Source organism: Pseudophryne corroboree, chromosome 5 (assembly GCF_028390025.1).
Source record: "Pseudophryne corroboree isolate aPseCor3 chromosome 5, aPseCor3.hap2, whole genome shotgun sequence".
NCBI lineage: Eukaryota > Metazoa > Chordata > Amphibia > Anura > Myobatrachidae > Pseudophryne > Pseudophryne corroboree.
The window spans coordinates 278,402,280-278,422,294 of record NC_086448.1 but is presented as its reverse complement, the minus strand read 5'-3'; the positions used below and the strand labels follow the sequence as shown (position 1 = coordinate 278,422,294).

The 20,015-nt window shown below is 48.5% G+C and overlaps 1 protein-coding gene across 1 annotated transcript in view; it reads left to right on the top strand.

Annotated features, from left to right (window-relative positions):
- CPNE4 (copine 4) overlaps positions 1–20,015 on the top strand; it is a 900,265-nt gene that overhangs the window by 609,616 nt on the left and 270,634 nt on the right. The gene's annotated exons all lie outside the window — the stretch shown is intronic.

Sequence of the window (20,015 nt, the reverse complement as noted above, 5' to 3'; positions counted from 1 at the left end):
GGAGGGTCTGCTCTCCTCCCCCTCCCTGTCGCTTAGCTCGGCCTCGAGCTTCCGGCGTTCGTTCCCGGAGCGCGGCCTTCCCCTATCCCCGTCCCGGCGCCTGATATTGCGCGGCGGGGTCGGACCGCTGCGGCCCGCGCTTCTTCCCCTGCTATCGCCCAGCGGTCCCTGGTGGTGTGCGGTCGCGGGGGCACCCTCGGCGGCCGTGGGGCTGCGGGCGCCTCAATCTTCGGCCCGGAGCTCTCCGGCCGATTCCCCTGCCTCCTACCTGTTGCGGCCCGACTAGAGGCTCCGGCACCCACAGGGTGCCTGACGGCCTGGGGTTGGCTGTGGGAGGAGGGAGGGCGGGTCCTGGGTGCCGGGTTTTGAGCTGAGGCTGCAGCGGTTCCAACGTGCCCCCAGCTGCTGCTGCTCTGGGTGCTGGCAGCATGTTCCCACATGTGGGGGGGCTGGTTTTTTGGGGTCCCTCACTGGGTGGTGGGGGGGGGCTGATGGCCTAGGCGCCCTGGGTTTCAGTCGGGTGGCCGCTGGTGGCCGCAGGTGCGGCGAGTGCGGCGGGTGGCTCCCTTTATGAGGGTCCCCAACCGCGGTGCTCGGGGGTGTTCCTGCTGTGGGTGACCCCCCACTTCTCATCCGGGCTGTTCAGTCCTCTGCCCTCCCCGTTTCCCGGCTTGCAGGTGCCCCATATGGGCAGGTTGGGACGGTGCGGGAGGGGGGGCGGCGCAGTGGTCCCCGGCGGCATCTTTCCACCTGCCAGGTCCTATCTTTCCCCGGGCTGCGGTTTGTTCCCCCCCTTCCCCCCCCGTGGCCTCAGGCCTGCATCATGGCTGCCCTTCTGCCGCTATTTCCTCCCTACCATGCGGGGGTCCCCGTCGCTTCGGCCCACTTCCCCGCGCCCCCCCCCCTCCCGCCTGTGCTTCCTGTTTCGTGGTGGAAGCGCGGGCGCTTCCTGCGCTTGTTGTCCCCTCTGTTTCATCTGCGCAGGTGTCTGCGGGTCCGTGGCAGTCAGGCATTCGGCGGGGAGGAACCGGAGGTCGAGGAGGGGTGCGGCTGCATCGGCAGCTGAAGACGCATCGCCAAGGTCGGTGGCGGTGGAGGCGGCTGATGGTGTTCCAGGTCCTTCAGGCACCGGTGAGCATGCTGTTGTTTTCCTTATTGTTACAGTACTTCTTTTAACCTTCTGTAGTGTTCCTCTGGTTCTCCTTGGCGCCCGCGTTTAGTTGGCTAGGTTCCTTGCACGGCACGTGGCATTAGGCGTCTCGGAAAGGCAAGGGGCCGGCGGATACTGTTCCCTCCGCCCCCTGCGGTTCGCGGAGACGGCAGACGGTTTTTGTATTTTACGGCTTGTTGCACCGGGTCGCGACCTGCCGAATATCCCCACATGGTGCAGCATTTGTTTCAGCGCAGTCACCCGGCAGGCCGGACCCCACAGTGGGGTCCCAGGCCGCAGGCCCCTCGCAGTTGGCTCTTCTGTTTTGCGCTCCTTGGTAGGGGTGGGGGGTTTTCACTTATGGCAGGGGCAAGTACACTATAGGCGTTCACTCCCGTTTTCGTCACTCCTACAAATTTGCGAGGCCTATCTCCCATCCTGTGGCGATGCTCCAGCCACGTGCGGATAACCTTGCCCGTGATGGCGCGCCGGTGTTTTAAGTCCGCTCACGCTTTCCCGCATCAGGTCCGGTGGAAGGGGGTCGCAGAACCGGCTTGGGGCTCGTGTGGGCAGTATGCCATTTCTTCCTCTCTTCCCTACTTGTGCATCTTCCCCGTGGGGTTGGTGCCCAAGGACCCCGGGCTAGTGCCGCCTTATCCTACATTTGTCTGATCTTCATGAGGTTTTCTTTCCTGCTCCATTTCCGAGACCGTGCGCAGGGTGAGTATCAGTCTTTTATGGACTCTGCATTTTTATTTCGTGAATATGGGCCGGGTTCCTCCTTTTTGGCTAACTTATACGTCGGGTCGGGTTTTCCCCTCTTACCCTGCGCCCCTATTCCCGGCAAGTGTTCGGGCCTCGATTGGGTGTCAGTTTTATGCTGACAAATGGGTGCCCCTGGATTTTTTCTGTCTCAGGTGCCTCTTTTGAGAAACTGGGAGGCATTCGATTGGCTGCTATCCTTCTGTAGGTTGCCAGGTCTTTGTTCGGGGTCCTGGGTGTTCCCGTTGCCACGGTGCGCTGCTTGGGCCCTACCGGTTGCCTGAGTTTTCAGGGGTTGGCGCTGGGCACAATTGCGGGTTGCTGTCGCCTCCCTGCGGACAAGGTACCGTCACTTTTGGGTTTTAGTAATGACTGCTTGGGGTAACGCAACGTTCGGCTTTAGCGGGTGCAGTCGTGGTTAGCTCCCCCCTTTTGCGAGCAGGTTTATCCCCATGGGTGGCATAGTTTGCAGGACACCTACTGGCCGCTGCGAGGTCGGCCAGGTAGCGTCCCGCAGTTTCCCTTCCCGCGAGATCAGAGATGTTTTGGGGGATTTGGTCTTCATTCCTATAGTCTTTGTACGGGGAGGTTTTTTGGGCCTCCTCCTCCCTGTTCCCTCCGGTCCCCACAGGTTTTGCGTCGGTGCGGCATCTGCTTGTCTGCTGGCGGCGCAGTTTTCCCATCACGCTCCCGGAGTCGGAATGGGTTTGCGGATGCTTTGTCTCATTTTCAGTTGTATAAGTGTCGTGCGTGGGTTCCGGGGGTGGCGACATAGGGTTTCTCAGGCCCGTCTTCTGTCGGGCGGATTGTCCAGGCGGGTTGGCTACTCGGACTAGGAATGCTTTGGCTCCTTCCTCGTTTGGGGCGTCTTCGGCGTCCTGGTGGTTTTTTCCGTAGGTTGGATACAGCGGGTGTGTCCCTGGTAGATGGTTGATGGTTTTCGTGTTCGAGCGTTATCTGGGAGGTAGGTCCTAGGTGGCCGTGTATCCTGCCCTTGCGGGCATTTCCTTCCATTCTAGGCTGTGCGGGCTGGTGGACCCCGCCTGGTTTTTCGTTCCTTTCGTGAGCGCTTTAGGGTTGGGCTAGGGTGTGCCCCGCGCCTGCGGATCCCCGTAGGCCTGCTATGTGGCAACTGTTGGCAGGGTTGCTGGGTGTGCTGCCTCCTGTCGCCAAGTCGGTGTTGGAGGGGGCCCCTGTTTGGCTTAGCCTTTGCTTTGGCTTTCTTCTGGGTTTTGCGGGTAAGCGAGGGGTGGCAAGCAGCGGGCATTTCGGGATTCCGGGGCCTTCTCTGTAACGCGGGTTGCAGGATGGTCGGTTGCTCTGCAGGATGGTGTGATCCAAATCGTATCAAGCAGCAGGGGGTCGCTGGGTGTCCTTGGAGGCCCAGGAGGTGGTGGGTGGTGCCCGCTGCTCCTGGTGCGAGAGTATAGCTGGGCCTACGGAGGGGCGACCAGTTGCTGATTCAGGCGCTCGCTGGTCCACTCACTGATTTACAGTTTGCTGCTGTGTTTGGGGTCGGTACCCATTCCTTGCGGAATGGGGCGGCTGACCATGCGGCAGCCACAGGGTCCTCCACAGCAGCTATTCAGGAGCTGGGCCATTGGAGATATACTTCTTAGGGCCTTTTTCCTTGCGGATGGGGGTGGCTACCATGCGGCAGCCACAGGGTCCTCCACGGCAGCTGTTCAGGAGCGGAGCCATTGGGGGTGTGCTTCTTCTAGGTCCTATTCCTTGCGGATTGGGGAGGCTGATCATGCGGCAGCCGCAGGGTCCTCCACGGCAGCTGTTCAGGAGCGGGGCCGTTGGGGGTATGCTTCTTATAGGTCCTATTCCTTGCGGATTAGGGTGGCTACCATACGGCAGCCACAGGGTCCTCCAAGGCAGCTGTTCCGGTGCTGGGCCTTTGGAGGTATACTTCTTAGGTCCCGTTCCTTGCGGAGTAGGGAGGCTGCCATGCGGCAGCCACAGGGTCCTCCGCGGCAGCTGTTCGGGAGCTGAGGCGTGGGTGGTATACTTCTTAGGTCCTATTCCTTGCGGATTGGGGTGGCTGCCATGCGGCAGCCACAGGGTCCTCCACGGCAGCTAGTCAGAAGCTGGGCCGCTGGAGGTATACTTCTTAGGCCCTATTCCTTGCGGATGGGGGTGGCTACCATGCGGCAGCCACGGGGTCCTCCACGGCAGCTATTCAGGAGGTGGTCCGTTGGAGGTATACTTCTTAGGTCCTATTCCTTGCGGATGGGGCTGGCTACCATGCGGCAGCCACAGGGTCCTCCACGGCAGCTTTTCAGGAGGTGGTCCGTGGGAGGTTTGCTTCTTCTCAGTCCTATATGCATGTGGATAATGTTTATGCGCCTGTTGCGCTAACCCAAAAACTTGGTTTACCCGTCGGTTTTTGTACGGGTAGCGTTCAGGAATCGAGGTTGTGAAGTGAATTTTTTACATTTTCCTCCGAGGGGGCCTAATTACAATTGGCTCATCAAAGGTCCACGGGAGGTTTTTTGAGTTTTCTCCTTCACTTGGGTTATTTCTGTTCTCTGTCACTTGATTGTCCTATGTGATTTATGTCTGTGTGATGATGTTAGGGTGTTTTTCTTTTGCAGCCGTCGATGGTTTGAACAGGCATGGCTGGTTGGCCACTCTTAAATTTTTGGGCGGCAGGGCATCCCTTGGCATATAGGACAGCTGATGTTGGTTCTGGGGTGGTTGGTTGGTTGGGTGTCCGTGGTTAAGGGATACTAAGGGGTATTTGTACAGCTCCTTTGCCACCGTGGGCATAGTTGGGATCGTCCTGGCGGTATTGTACTGTATTTGGGTGGCACTGATAGGGGTCGCGCCAACGGCATCTACCTCTACTTTTTCGTTAAGGCTGATTTTGTGGGCCATGTTGTCCCTGGCCGGAGATCCGTTTTGGATGGTCAGTTAGTCCAGCGCTTTTTAATTGTAAGGGGGCGGTGCGTTTCTCAACTATTGAGTAAGCCCACAGGATGGTAATTCTGCTGTTTAATTGTTTGTTACAGCTTTTAGGTGGAGTGGTTGTCAGGCACCCTCTGCTTGTACTGCGTCAGCGGCAGTTCTACAAGGAGGCTGGGGTTCGTCTTTCTCCGGCTGGAGTTTTCGGGTTTTCTTAGATGGGGTTTTGGTCTTTTCCGTTAGCGATCTTGTTTTCCTGGTTTTATTGGTTTGGATGGCGGGGCGGTTTGTTAAACCTTTGTGGCGAGAAGTCGCTACCAACCAGCTGTCAGATGGGCATAAGTGGTCATTGTGGGGCACCCTCTTTAGAAGGACGGCAGGTGTGTCCTTACCTTGCGGTTGGACATTTAGACGTTTCCCTGCGGGAACCAAACGTTTGCCAGAGATAAGAGTGGTGAGTCCTGCACAATGTGGGTTATGCAGGGAGGAGGCGGTGTTGTGGTTTAGTCCCCTCCTCAGTTTTTGGTTTCAATCTAAATGACTGGAGCTGGTGTCTGGTAGCGACTTTTTCCTTTGCCATCCTCCAATATAAAATCAATTCAATTACAATTATAGTTTAAAGAACAGGTCAGCGATCAATAAATATCATCTGGCCTTTAACTACAGCTAACCGTGTCCGTGTCGTTATTTTGGTGTGTCGTTATTTTAGTGGTAAGCTATCTTAAAGAAGTGTTTATGTCAATCGCAATAAAATTATGGGCGCCTTAGATTAGCTGAAGGCTGCATAAGCCTGAGGCCATATAAGAGCCCAATTTTTTGTGATTGGTTGTCTATGACTAAGCAGTTGCTAGGTAGTTTTTTGGGTCCGTGGTAATTTTTCCTATAGGATTATTGGGCTGTCCATCAAGGTTTTAGGGTCGTGGGTTTAGGATTATATATAATCCTAGTCATGTGCCTCAGACTTCCTCTTGCCATTTTGGAATGCCCTCTCGCCCGCCCTGACTATATTTTTTCCTGCGTCTTGTCTCTCTCGGTGGGCTCTTGACAGCCAGATTGGCGGGAAGTCGCTACCAACCAGCGGTCAGATGGGCATAAGTGGTCATTGTGCGGCACCCTCTTTAGAAGGACGGCAGGTGTGTCCTTACCTTGCGGTTGGACATTTAGACGTTCCCCTGCGGGAACCGAACGTTTGCCAGAGATAAGAGTGGTGAGTCCTGCACAATGCGGGTTATGCAGGGAGGAGGCGGTGTTGTGGTTTTGTCCCCTCCTCAGTTTTTGGTTTCAATCTAAATGACTGGAGCTGGTGTCTGGTAGCGACTTTTTCCTTTGCCATCCTCCAATATAAAATCAATTCAATTACAATTATAGTTTAAAGAACAGGTCAGCGATCAATAAATATCATCTGGCCTTTAACTACAGCTAACCGTGTCCATGTCGTTATTTTGGTGTGTCGTTATTTTAGTGGCAAGCTAGCTTAAAGAAGTGTTTATGTCAATCGCAATAAAATTATGGGCGCCTTATTATTATTATTATTATTATCATGCACAACATAGTAGCCCTCCCTCATCCATCGCTCACGGAGTGTCTTTACTACAGCAGGGCAGTATAGTATGTGAGTAAAGCCAATTGCTGGTGTGGCCAGAGCCAAGCACCGGTGTGGGTGGGCTCTACCTGAAGACACTGATTCCTTTCCACAGAGCCCTGAGTGCCTACACCAATGATCCAACTGCAAATCACTTCTCATCCACAGAAAGACTGTAAACATTAATCATATTGTAGACTGGGTCATCTCTTCAGAGGGTCCCACACGTTGTGTGGGCCCCTTATACCTTTATCTTCTGTACCAACTTGCCAGCAGCCCTAAAAAGGAAATGGTGCAGAGAGTTCCCTAGGTGGTGCAAAACCAGCTCTGGTGTAAAAGGCTAGAATATAAATGTCACCACATTTCTAAAGACAAATAGAACACACAAAATTCAAGCTTATATTACACACTGAGCACTACAGAGTAGAGATTGGTAATACATCCCTTTGTCACGGGCACCCTTTAGATGTCTCTTCTTGCAATGAAGTGTATCCAGTACGCCGATTCCAATATAGAAAATAAGAACAGAGAAACAACCAATGTGTAGTAGGTTCTATATGAAGGGTAAGTATCAGAAACAATGCCACGACGTCAATGCTACAGTGTACCGCACTCACACAAATGAGGACAGATAGATACACATTAAGGTATCTTTGTCACAATCTCAAACTTCCAATCACATATCTCCCAAGGGAAAAGATGTATCACAAGGGAACAGGTGGTTTTACTGAATAGACAGGCGTATCCCAACACTCACAGGAGACAAATTGGTGGTAAACACATCAAGGTTTCTTTGGAGTGTGAATAATTAATACACACAGCGTACCCAGATTCACAGTAAAAGGTGAAATGATGTTCCTATCAAGGTATCTTTTAAGCAGTGCAATGTTATTCTCCTTCGATTGTCAATCCCGTAATTACTTCAATCCACAGCCCGTTTGAAAAGTAACAAGTTTATTGGATCACAACAAGATCCTTGCACATAGGAAATAACATCCAAAAAAAACCGAACAGGTAAGAAAAGTCCAAAATTTACAGAATAAAAAAGATAAAAAGTCCAAATGGTAGTGAACAGCTACTCACACTCCTGGTATCCTTATCTGTTCACATCATTTCCTCTTTTACTGTGAGTCTGGGTACGCTGTGTGCCTTTCAAGACATAAGGGGTTGTTAGTAGAGATGAGCGGGTTCGGTTCCTCTGAATCCGAACCCGCCCGAACTTCATGTTTTTTTACACGGGTCCGAGCGACTCGGATCTTCCCGCCTTGCTCGGTTAACCCGAGCGCGCCCGAACGTCATCATCACGCTGTCGGATTCTCGCGAGGCTCGGATTCTATCGCGAGACTCGGATTCTATATAAGGAGCCGCGCGTCGCCGCCATTTTCACACGTGCATTGAGATTGATAGGGAGAGGACGTGGCTGGCGTCCTCTCCGTTTAGAAATAGATAGGAGAGTGAGAGTGAGACACTTCATTTACTGGAGCTTAGGAGGAGTACTCAGAGAGTGCAGAATTTTGCTGATAGTAGTTAGTTAGTTATACTAGTGACTGACCAGTGAGACCACCAGTGCAGTTTTATTATTATTTAATATAATCCGTTCTCTGCCTGAAAAAAACGATACACAGTGACTCAGTCACATACCATATCTGTGCTCAGCCCAGTGTGCTGCATCATCTATGTATAATATCTGACTGTGCTCACACAGCTTAATTGTGGGGGAGACTGGGGAGCAGTTATAGGTTATAGCAGGAGCCAGGAGTACATATTAAACAGTGCACACTTTTGCTGCCAGAGTGCCACTGCCAGTGTGACTGACCAGTGACCTGACCACACTGACCACCAGTATATTGTGATTGTCTGCCTGAAAAAGTTAAACACTCGTCGTGTGACTTGTGTGGTGTTTTTTTATTCTATAAAAAACTCATTCTGCTGACAGACAGTGTCCAGCAGGTCCGTCATTATATAATATATACCTGTCCGGCTGCAGTAGTGATATATATATATTTTTTATATCATTATTTATCATCCAGTCTATACTAGCAGCGGACACAGTACGGTAGTTCACGGCTGTAGCTACCTCTGTGTCGGCACTCGGCAGTCCATCCATAATTGTATACCACCTACCCGTGGTTTTTTTTTTCTCTCTTCTTTATACATACTACATCTCATTATCATCCAGTCTATATTAGCAGCAGACACAGTACAGTACGGTAGTCCACGGCTGTAGCTATCTCTGTGTCGGCACTCGGCAGTCCATCCATAATTGTATACCACCACCTACCCGTGTTTTTTTTTTCTTTCTTCTTTATACATACTACATCTCATTATCATCCAGTCTATATTAGCAGCAGACACAGTACGGTAGTCCACAGCTGTAGCTACCTCTGTGTCGGCACTCGGCAGTCCATCCATAATTGTATACCACCTACCCGTGGTTTTTTTTTCTTTCCTCTTTATACATACTACATCTCATTATCAACCAGTCTATATTAGCAGCAGACACAGTACGGTAGTCCACGGCTGTAGCTACCTCTGTGTCGGCATTCGGCAGTCCATCCATAATTGTATACCACCTACCCGTGGTTTTTTTTTCTTTCTTCTTTATACATACTACATCTCATTATCATCCAGTCTATATTAGCAGCAGACACAGTACGGTAGTCCACGGCTGTAGCTACCTCTGTGTCGGCACTCGGCAGTCCATCCATAATTGTATACCACCTACCCGTGGTTTTTTTTCTTTCTTTCTTCTTTGTACATACTACTATAGTATAGTAGCTTACTGTAGCAGTCTGCGGTGCTGCTGAGCTGACAGTGTCCAGCAGGTCCGTCATCAGTCATCATTACCTAATAAATATATTATCTACCTGTCCGGCTGCAGTACTAGTGATATTATATATACATACATATATATATTGATTTCATCTCATTATCAATCATCCAGTCTATATTAGCAGCAGACACAGTACGTTAGTCCACAGCTGTAGCTACCTCTGTGTCGGCACTCAGCAGTCCATCCATAATTGTATACCACCTACCCGTGTTTTTTTTTTTTCTTTCTTCTTTGTACATACTACTATAGTATAGTAGCTTACTGTAGCAGTCTGCGGTGCTGCTGAGCTGACAGTGTCCAGCAGGTCCGTCATCAGTCATCATTACCTAATAAATATATTATCTACCTGTCCGGCTGCAGTACTAGTGATATTATATATACATATATATATATATTGATTTCATCTCATTATCAATCATCCAGTCTATATTAGCAGCAGACACAGTACGTTAGTCCACGGCTGTAGCTACCTCTGTGTCGGCACTCGGCAGTCCATCCATAAGTATACTAGTATCCATCCATCTCCATTGTTTACCTGAGGTGCCTTTTAGTTGTGCCTATTAAAATATGGAGAACAAAAATGTTGAGGTTCCAAAATTAGGGAAAGATCAAGATCCACTTCCACCTCGTGCTGAAGCTGCTGCCACTAGTCATGGCCGAGACGATGAAATGCCAGCAACGTCGTCTGCCAAGGCCGATGCCCAATGTCATAGTACAGAGCATGTCAAATCCAAAACACCAAATATCAGTAAAAAAAGGACTCCAAAACCTAAAATAAAATTGTCGGAGGAGAAGCGTAAACTTGCCAATATGCCATTTACCACACGGAGTGGCAAGGAACGGCTGAGGCCCTGGCCTATGTTCATGGCTAGTGGTTCAGCTTCACATGAGGATGGAAGCACTCAGCCTCTCGCTAGAAAACTGAAAAGACTCAAGCTGGCAAAAGTACCGCAAAGAACTGTGCGTTCTTCGAAATCCCAAATCCACAAGGAGAGTCCAATTGTGTCGGTTGCGATGCCTGACCTTCCCAACACTGGACGTGAAGAGCATGCGCCTTCCACCATTTGCACGCCCCCTGCAAGTGCTGGAAGGAGCACCCGCAGTCCAGTTCCTGATAGTCAGATTGAAGATGTCAGTGTTGAAGTACACCAGGATGAGGAGGATATGGGTGTTGCTGGCGCTGGGGAGGAAATTGACCAGGAGGATTCTGATGGTGAGGTGGTTTGTTTAAGTCAGGCACCCGGGGAGACACCTGTTGTCCGTGGGAGGAATATGGCCACTGACATGCCTGGTGAAAATACCAAAAAAATCAGCTCTTCGGTGTGGAAGTATTTCAACAGAAATGCGGACAACAGGTGTCAAGCCGTGTGTTGCCTTTGTCAAGCTGTAATAAGTAGGGGTAAGGACGTTAACCACCTCGGAACATCCTCCCTTATACGTCACCTGCAGCGCATTCATAATAAGTCAGTGACAAGTTCAAAAACTTTGGGTGACAGCGGAAGCAGTCCACTGACCAGTAAATCCCTTCCTCTTGTAACCAAGCTCACGCAAACCACCCCACCAACACCCTCAGTGTCAATTTCCTCCTTCCCCAGGAATGCCAATAGTCCTGCAGGCCATGTCACTGGCAATTCTGACGATTCCTCTCCTGCCTGGGATTCCTCCGATGCATCCTTGCGTGTAACGCCTACTGCTGCTGGCGCTGCTGTTGTTGCTGCTGGGAGTCGATGGTCATCCCATAGGGGAAGTCGTAAGACCACTTTTACTACTTCCACCAAGCAATTGACTGTCCATCAGTCCTTTGCGAGGAAGATGAAATATCACAGCAGTCATCCTACTGCAAAGCGGATAACTGAGGCCTTGGCATCCTGGGTGGTGAGAAACGTGGTTCCGGTATCCATCATTACTGCAGAGCCAACTAGAGACTTGTTGGAGGTACTGTGTCCCCGGTACCAAATACCATCTAGGTTCCATTTCTCTAGGCAGGCGATACCGAAAATGTACACAGACCTCAGAAAAAGAGTTACCAGTGTCCTAAAAAATGCAGCTGTACCCAATGTCCACTTAACCACGGACATGTGGACAAGTGGAGCAGGGCAGGGTCAGGACTATATGACTGTGACAGCCCACTGGGTAGATGTATGGACTCCCGCCGCAAGAACAGCAGCGGCGGCACCAGTAGCAGCATCTCGCAAACGCCAACTCTTTCCTAGGCAGGCTACGCTTTGTATCACCGGTTTCCAGAATACGCACACAGCTGAAAACCTCTTACGGCAACTGAGGAAGATCATCGCGGAATGGCGTACCCCAATTGGACTCTCCTGTGGATTTGTGGCATCGGACAACGCCAGCAATATTGTGTGTGCATTAAATATGGGCAAATTCCAGCACGTCCCATGTTTTGCACATACCTTGAATTTGGTGGTGCAGAATTATTTAAAAAACGACAGGGGCGTGCAAGAGATGCTGTCGGTGGCCAGAAGAATTGCGGGACACTTTCGGCGTACAGGCACCACGTACAGAAGACTGGAGCACCACCAAAAACTACTGAACCTGCCCTGCCATCATCTGAAGCAAGAAGTGGTAACGAGGTGGAATTCAACCCTCTATATGCTTCAGAGGTTGGAGGAGCAGCAAAAGGCCATTCAAGCCTATACAATTGAGCACGATATAGGAGGTGGAATGCACCTGTCTCAAGCGCAGTGGAGAATGATTTCAACGTTGTGCAAGGTTCTGATGCCCTTTGAACTTGCCACACGTGAAGTCAGTTCAGACACTGCCAGCCTGAGTCAGGTCATTCCCCTCATCAGGCTTTTGCAGAAGAAGCTGGAGACATTGAAGGAGGAGCTAACACGGAGCGATTCCGCTAGGCATGTGGGACTTGTGGATGGAGCCCTTAATTCGCTTAACAAGGATTCACGGGTGGTCAATCTGTTGAAATCAGAGCACTACATTTTGGCCACCGTGCTCGATCCTAGATTTAAAGCCTACCTTGGATCTCTCTTTCCGGCAGACACAAGTCTGCTGGGGTTGAAAGACCTGCTGGTGAGAAAATTGTCAAGTCAAGCGGAACGCGACCTGTCAACATCTCCTCCTTCACATTCTCCCGCAACTGGGGGTGCGAGGAAAAGGCTCAGAATTCCGAGCCCACCCGCTGGCGGTGATGCAGGGCAGTCTGTAGCGACTGCTGATGCTGACATCTGGTCCGGACTGAAGGACCTGACAACGATTACGGACATGTCGTCTACTGTCACTGCATATGATTCTCTCAACATTGAAAGAATGGTGGAGGATTATATGAGTGACCGCATCCAAGTAGGCACGTCACACAGTCCGTACTTATACTGACAGGAAAAAGAGGCAATTTGGAGGCCCTTGCACAAACTGGCTTTATTCTACCTAAGTTGCCCTCCCACAAGTGTGTACTTCGAAAGAGTGTTTAGTGCCGCCGCTCACCTTGTCAGCAATCGGCGTACGAGGTTACATCCAGAAAATGTGGAGAAGATGATGTTCATTAAAATGAATTATAATCAATTCCTCCGCGGAGACATTGACCAGCAGCAATTGCCTCCACAAAGTACACAGGGAGCTGAGATGGTGGATTCCAGTGGGGACGAATTGATAATCTGTGAGGAGGGAGATGTACACGGTGATATATCGGAGGATGATGATGAGGTGGACATCTTGCCTCTGTAGAGCCAGTTTGTGCAAGGAGAGATTAATTGCTTCTTTTTTGGTGGGGGTCCAAACCAACCCGTCATATCAGTCACAGTCGTGTGGCAGACCCTGTCACTGAAATGATGGGTTGGTTAAAGTGTGCATGTCCTGTTTATACAACATAAGGGTGGGTGGGAGGGCCCAAGGACAATTCCATCTTGCACCTCTTTTTTCTTTAATTTTTCTTTGCGTCATGTGCTGTTTGGGGAGTGTTTTTTGGAAGGGCCATCCTGTGTGACACTGCAGTGCCACTCCTAGATGGGCCCGGTGTTTGTGTCGGCCACTAGGGTCGCTTATCTTACTCACACAGCTACCTCATTGCGCCTCTTTTTTTCTTTGCGTCATGTGCTGTTTGGGGAGGGTTTTTTGGAAGGGACATCCTGCGTGACACTGCAGTGCCACTCCTAGATGGGCCCGGTGTTTGTGTCGGCCACTAGGGTCGCTTATCTTACTCACACAGTCAGCTACCTCATTGCGCCTCTTTTTTTCTTTGCGTCATGTGCTGTTTGGGGAGGGTTTTTTGGAAGGGACATCCTGCGTGACACTGCAGTGCCACTCCTAGATGGGCCCGGTGTTTGTGTCGGCCACTAGGGTCGCTTATCTTACTCACACAGCTACCTCATTGCGCCTCTTTTTTTCTTTGCGTCATGTGCTGTTTGGGGAGGGTTTTTTGGAAGGGACATCCTGCGTGACACTGCAGTGCCACTCCTAGATGGGCCCGGTGTTTGTGTCGGCCACTAGGGTCGCTTATCTTACTCACACAGCTACCTCATTGCGCCTCTTTTTTTCTTTGCGTCATGTGCTGTTTGGGGAGGGTTTTTTGGAAGGGACATCCTGCGTGACACTGCAGTGCCACTCCTAGATGGGCCCGGTGTTTGTGTCGGCCACTAGGGTCGCTTATCTTACTCACACAGCTACCTCATTGCGCCTCTTTTTTTCTTTGCGTCATGTGCTGTTTGGGGAGGGTTTTTTGGAAGGGACATCCTGCGTGACACTGCAGTGCCACTCCTAGATGGGCCCGGTGTTTGTGTCGGCCACTAGGGTCGCTTATCTTACTCACACAGCTACCTCATTGCGCCTCTTTTTTTCTTTGCGTCATGTGCTGTTTGGGGAGGGTTTTTTGGAAGGGACATCCTGCGTGACACTGCAGTGCCACTCCTAGATGGGCCCGGTGTTTGTGTCGGCCACTAGGGTCGCTTATCTTACTCACACAGCTACCTCATTGCGCCTCTTTTTTTCTTTGCGTCATGTGCTGTTTGGGGAGGTTTTTTTGGAAGGGACATCCTGCGTGACACTGCAGTGCCACTCCTAGATGGGCCAGGTGTTTGTGTCGGCCACTAGGGTCGCTTAGCTTAGTCATCCAGCGACCTCGGTGCAAATTTTAGGACTAAAAATAATATTGTGAGGTGTGAGGTATTCAGAATAGACTGAAAATGAGTGGAAATGATGGTTTTTGAGGTTAATAATACTTTGGGATCAAAATGACCCCCAAATTCTATGATTTAAGCTGTTTTTTAGGTTTTTTGGAAAAAAACACCCGAATCCAAAACACACCCGAATCCGACAAAAAAAATTCGGTTAGGTTTTGCCAAAACGCGGTCGAACCCAAAACACGGCCGCGGAACCGAACCCAAAACCAAAACACAAAACCCGAAAAATTTCCGGCGCTCATCTCTAGTTGTTAGTCTAAGATATGCACAAAGTTGTATACAGTATATGCATTTTGGTATGCATGTGCAGCATGGAAATGCATATATTTATGCCGTAAAACTTGACGTCAATCTGCCTCTTATTCAAGCCTATAGTGCCCATGCATACTAGCATACATAATGTACAGCACACCCATAAAATTGTTGGGAATGATGTGTATGCAGGTGTTGATATGATTTGGCACACACCAGCGGATGACTCAAACTATGAACAGCCCAGTTCAAGTGCTTAACCAGTGGTGTTGATTTACTGAAGGTATAACAGGTACAGCCATACTCACTAAGTACACTGGTTATGGGATGAAGCTTAGCGGGGTGTGGTTCTATACAGCTCATATCCGGTGAGTGTATGCTGCTTGTGGGTAGTGGTGCAGGGTTGCTGGAACAGCTTTATATCAGGTCTCTCAGGAACTAAGTGGAAGACATACTGCTTCCACTATGTCTCTCTAAAACTGGGTACATACTGTTAGTATATGTTGCACTCTGTACCTGTCTCCTTCTGTGTATTAGTATATGGGTGCATCCCCTAGTGCCAGACCTTTAGTGCCAGGAGTCACTCGGAGGCGGAGTTATATGATGTAGTTCCTGTTCCTCCATCTCAGAGAGAGTGAGGAGAGTGTGACACACAGCAAGACTGAGAGACAGAGTCCTGATTTACAAGTGTGCAGAGCTGAGACAGGGAGCAGATTTCAGCTACAGAGACTCACAGTGTTCCAGTGCATGCATCATCTTCGTTAAAGTGGGAGTCAGACTGCACGGCCGTGCAGTCCTCTGTACTTCACCACCACAGACATCTCCAGATAAGTACCACTACCTAATGCTGTTACCTTGTGTGATATATGGGCTCCTGATTACAGATATCAGTGTTACATCTGAATCACCTGTGTTCACTAAATAAACCTGCGTTACTGTTTAAATCACTAAGTGTGTGGACTGACGTCACTGCACCAGATAGCCCAGAACACTCTGCCAACACATAAATGGGAGATGGATCAGGCGTTCAGGTGATCTGCAAACCTATCTGACGATTGGTAAGTAAGCACTTATTAATCGTCTGCCTGATATGTCATGCCTGGTGTAACAACTGGGCAGGCATGTAAATGTGCCCACCCAGTTTAGATGTCAGTCACCGGTGGTACCTGCCGCAAGCCGACTGCCCGTACACACAACTAGATGTACCGATATAGGTTATGGGCCCAGTCCCGCGTGTGCTTGAATATTAACCCCTGAGTGCTGGTGAATAAAACCCAGATGACATAGACAGAGCCATGGGGACGATAGGTTTTATCTGTGGAGCAAGTCAGTGGGAAAGTGTCAGCTAAGGACATGTGGACAACCCAGCAAAATGCATATGAAGATAAAGGTCCAATGAGAAGGATAAGTTTAAGATGCATGCTATATGGAATGAAACTTAGTGTCTGCAAGGAAATTAATAATTACATTGATAAGTTATTGTCGATAGTTCAGCAGTTGGCATCTGTGGGGGCACAGGTGGGCGAGGAAGAAGTTGCAATAGCTATGTTACAGAATCTGATGCCAGAATTTGATTTTTTTGGGTGGTTGCGTTAGAGTCAAACGACACTAAGCTGACAACTGAGATTGTAAGAGCCAAGTTGCTGCAGTTCCAAGAACGTATTCCTGTCGAGACCATAGCTGAGGGTTCTGCCTTGATCACAAAGGGCACAAAGTCCAGAAAACACAACTTCAAGTGTTTTGTATGTCACAAAATAGGAGATAAAGCTTCAGATTGCAGAATGAGAAATTCCAGTGGTGCACAGAAGCAGAGTGACAAGCCAAACGAGACAGCATTGAATGTAGCAGACAGTCACAGGAAGAATTGCTGGTACATGGACTCGGGGGCCACTAGACATTTTAGTTGCAATAAGCATTGGTTCAATTCTTTAACACCATGTGTTCTCACTACAGTTACAGGGATTGGAAATAAGGCCCTTACTGCATTACAAGCTAGGACAATCACAGTACGTTTAAGAATTGGAGGTGAGACTGTTGTTACAGATATCCAAGATCTGTTGTACGTGTCTGATTTAGGAAGTCATCTCATTGCTATCAGTATCCTAGAGAAAAAAGGCTACAAAGTACAATTTCAGAAGGGCAAATGTATGGTGGATAATAAAAGAGGGATTGTTATTGCTTCAGCAACCCGGTGCAATCAACTATATGTCCTGGACACTGAGGAGTGTACTGCAATGATGGCTACTGAGGAAAAACAGTCAATGAAGCTGTTGAACAAATGCTTGGGTCATCTGGGATATGACAATGTCCAGAAAATGCTAGAAGGAATGGTAACAGGGATCACCGTGAGCAATGCTGAAAGACCCATGTGTGAGAGTTGCATAAAAGGCAAGCAAACTCGCAACCTATTTCCAAAGTCAGTTAGTAGAGCAGAGACACCATTAGCTCTAGTGCACACAGGCGTATGTGGTCCAATGGAGGAAGAATCAATCAGTGGCTACAGGTGTTTCATGACTCTCATTGATGACGCCACAAGAATGACACACGTGTACTTTCTTAAGGAGAAGAGTGAAGTTGTCAACAAAATTGTGGAGTACAAAAACTTGGTGGAGAATCAGACAGGTTTGAAACTAAAGATCTTGAGATCAGACAACGGTGGAGAGTATGATAACAAAGTCTTAGCCACAATTCTTAGGAAATATGGCATTAAGCATCAGCTAACAATTGCCTACACACCAGAAGACAATGGCGTGAGTGGGCAAACCGCACAATTGTTGAAAGAGCACGGACTATGCAAAGTCATGCTGGCCTCGAAAAGAAGTTTTGGGCAGAAGCAGTATCTACTGCAGTATACCTAAAGAAACGAGCACCTACAGTGGCCATGAAAGGTAAAACGCCTCTGGAAGCGTTGTCCAGGAAAAAGCCAAGTGTCAGTCGTCTTCAGGAGCAAAGCTTTTGCACATATACCAAAGGAGAAAAGGAGAAAACTAGATCCAAAATCCATAGTATCTATAATGCTCAGATACTGCGATGAAAGCAAAGGATACAGACTTTGGGATGTTACAAGTAAACTTCTTCTTAAATCCAGAGATGTGGTATTCTACGAGACAGCACCACTAACTGGAGCAGTGGAGCAACAACAAAATGTATTATTGGATGTACATGCAGCAGAAAGCATTTCTGAGTCTGAGAGTGTCAAAGCAGACAAGTCAGAGAACAGAAGTTTCATGAGGAGCAACAAAGGGATTCCAGACAAGAAAAACAGTGAGGAGTATGCAAACATAACTTACTGTGAACCTCAAAACATACAGAAAGCAAAGTCAAGCAGTGGTTGGACAGAGTGGAAATCAGTAATTGATACAGAACTGTCAGCACTAAATGATAACAGTACATGGACTATGGTTGATATACCAAGCGACCGTAAAACAATTAAGAACAAGTGGGTTTACTGCAAGAAGTTGAAGGCAGACGGGACAGTAGCTTGTTACAAAGCCTGCCTTGTTGCCAAGGGATATACTGTACCTAGAAGTATGGAATCGATTACGGAGAGATCTTCTCTCCAGTTGCAAGGTATAGCACCTTAAGGTTAGTGATAGTTGTTGCTACACTACATGATTTACTGTTATATCGACTAGACTTTGATTCTGCATTCCTAAATGGAAAGTTGATTGAGGAAATTTATATGGAACCACCTGAACATTATAATATGGATATATTTCAAACTGGGAAAGTTTGTCTCTTAAAGAAGTTGCTATATGGCCTCAAGCAAAGTGGTTGTTGCTGGTAGAGATGAGCGGATTCGGTTTTACTCGGTTTTACTCGGTTCTCAAAACGGCATCTTATTGGCTATCCAAAACACGTGACATCCGTGAGCCAATAAGATGCCGTTTTGAGAACCGAGTAAAACCGAGTAAAACCGAATCCGCTCATCTCTAGTTGCTGGTATGTAAAGTTGGATGCAGCGTAACTAGAAATTAACTTTGTTAGGTCAGAGACTGATCACTACCTATACCACAAAATCATCAAAGAAAAGTTGTTCATTATAGCTGTCTATGTGGATGATTTACTTTTGGCAGGTCAAGAAGATCACATCACTGATGTCAAGCACCAGCTTAAAAAAAAGATTCAAGTTGAAAGATCTAGGCCCTGCAAATCATCTATTAGGTATTAAAATTGTACAAAACCTGCAAGAGGGAACTGTCACAATTGATCAACAAACATACAAAACATACATTGAGGCAATAATTTTGAAGTACGGAATGACAGATGCAAAACCAGTAAGTATTCCCATTGATAAAAGTACAAAGATGGTCAAGGCCATGTCACAAAGCAGCAAAAGGGAGATATGCATGAAATCCCTTATCAAAATGCCATTGGTAGTTTGATGGATGCAAACATTGGGACACATCCAGACATCACACATGCAGTGAGTCGGCCAAGCCAGTTCACAAATAATCCTGGGAGACAACACTGGATTGCTGTAAAGAGAATATTAAGGTATCGCAAAGGTACTGTACAAGTTCACTAAAGCTGAGATTTACAAGATCATCATTTACCAGCTTAAAAGTATTCTGTGACGCTGACTGGGGATCAGATGAGCATGACAGACGTTCTTATACTGGATACCTGTTTGCACTGGCAGGTGCAGATGTAAGCTGGGCAAGTAGGAAACAACCTACAGTTACTCTTTCTACAACAGAGGCAGAGTACATGGCGCTCACAGAAACTTCAAAAGAAGCACGTTAGATAAGAGAGACTATATGCAAATTAGGTCTTCTTTACCACAGTGAGATCATCAACATAAAGTGTGATAACTAGGGAGCAATTGATCTTTCTTGTAGCGCAAAGCATCATGGACGGTCTAAGCACATTGCTATAAGACATCCTTTAATTTGTGAGTTGGTGGAAAATAAGTACGTCAATGTGGAATATGTTGCAAGTGAAGCAAATATTGCATGTTGCATTACATGTTGACAAAAGGACTGTCATCACACTTGCTACTTGCATTCCTGATGGAATGTGGACTAGAATATGGTTAATATTGATTTATTATTACTGTTTTTGCTTCACGTTATGTTTTTGGTTACAGGAGTGACTTTATTGATTTGTTTGATAAAATGTCATGTTCTTGTGACTGGAGACAGTCTTGAGCGAGGGGGAGTGTTAGGATATGGTGTGCTCTGTACCTGTCTCCTTCTGTGTATTAGTCTATGGATGCATCTCTTAGTGTCAGACCTCTAGTTCCAGAAGTCACTTGGAGGCGGAGTTATATGATGTAGTTCCTGTTCCTCCATCTCAGAGAGAGTGTGGAGAGTGTGACACACAGAGAGACTGAGATACAGAGTCCCGGTGTACAAGTGTGCAGAGCTGAGACTGGGA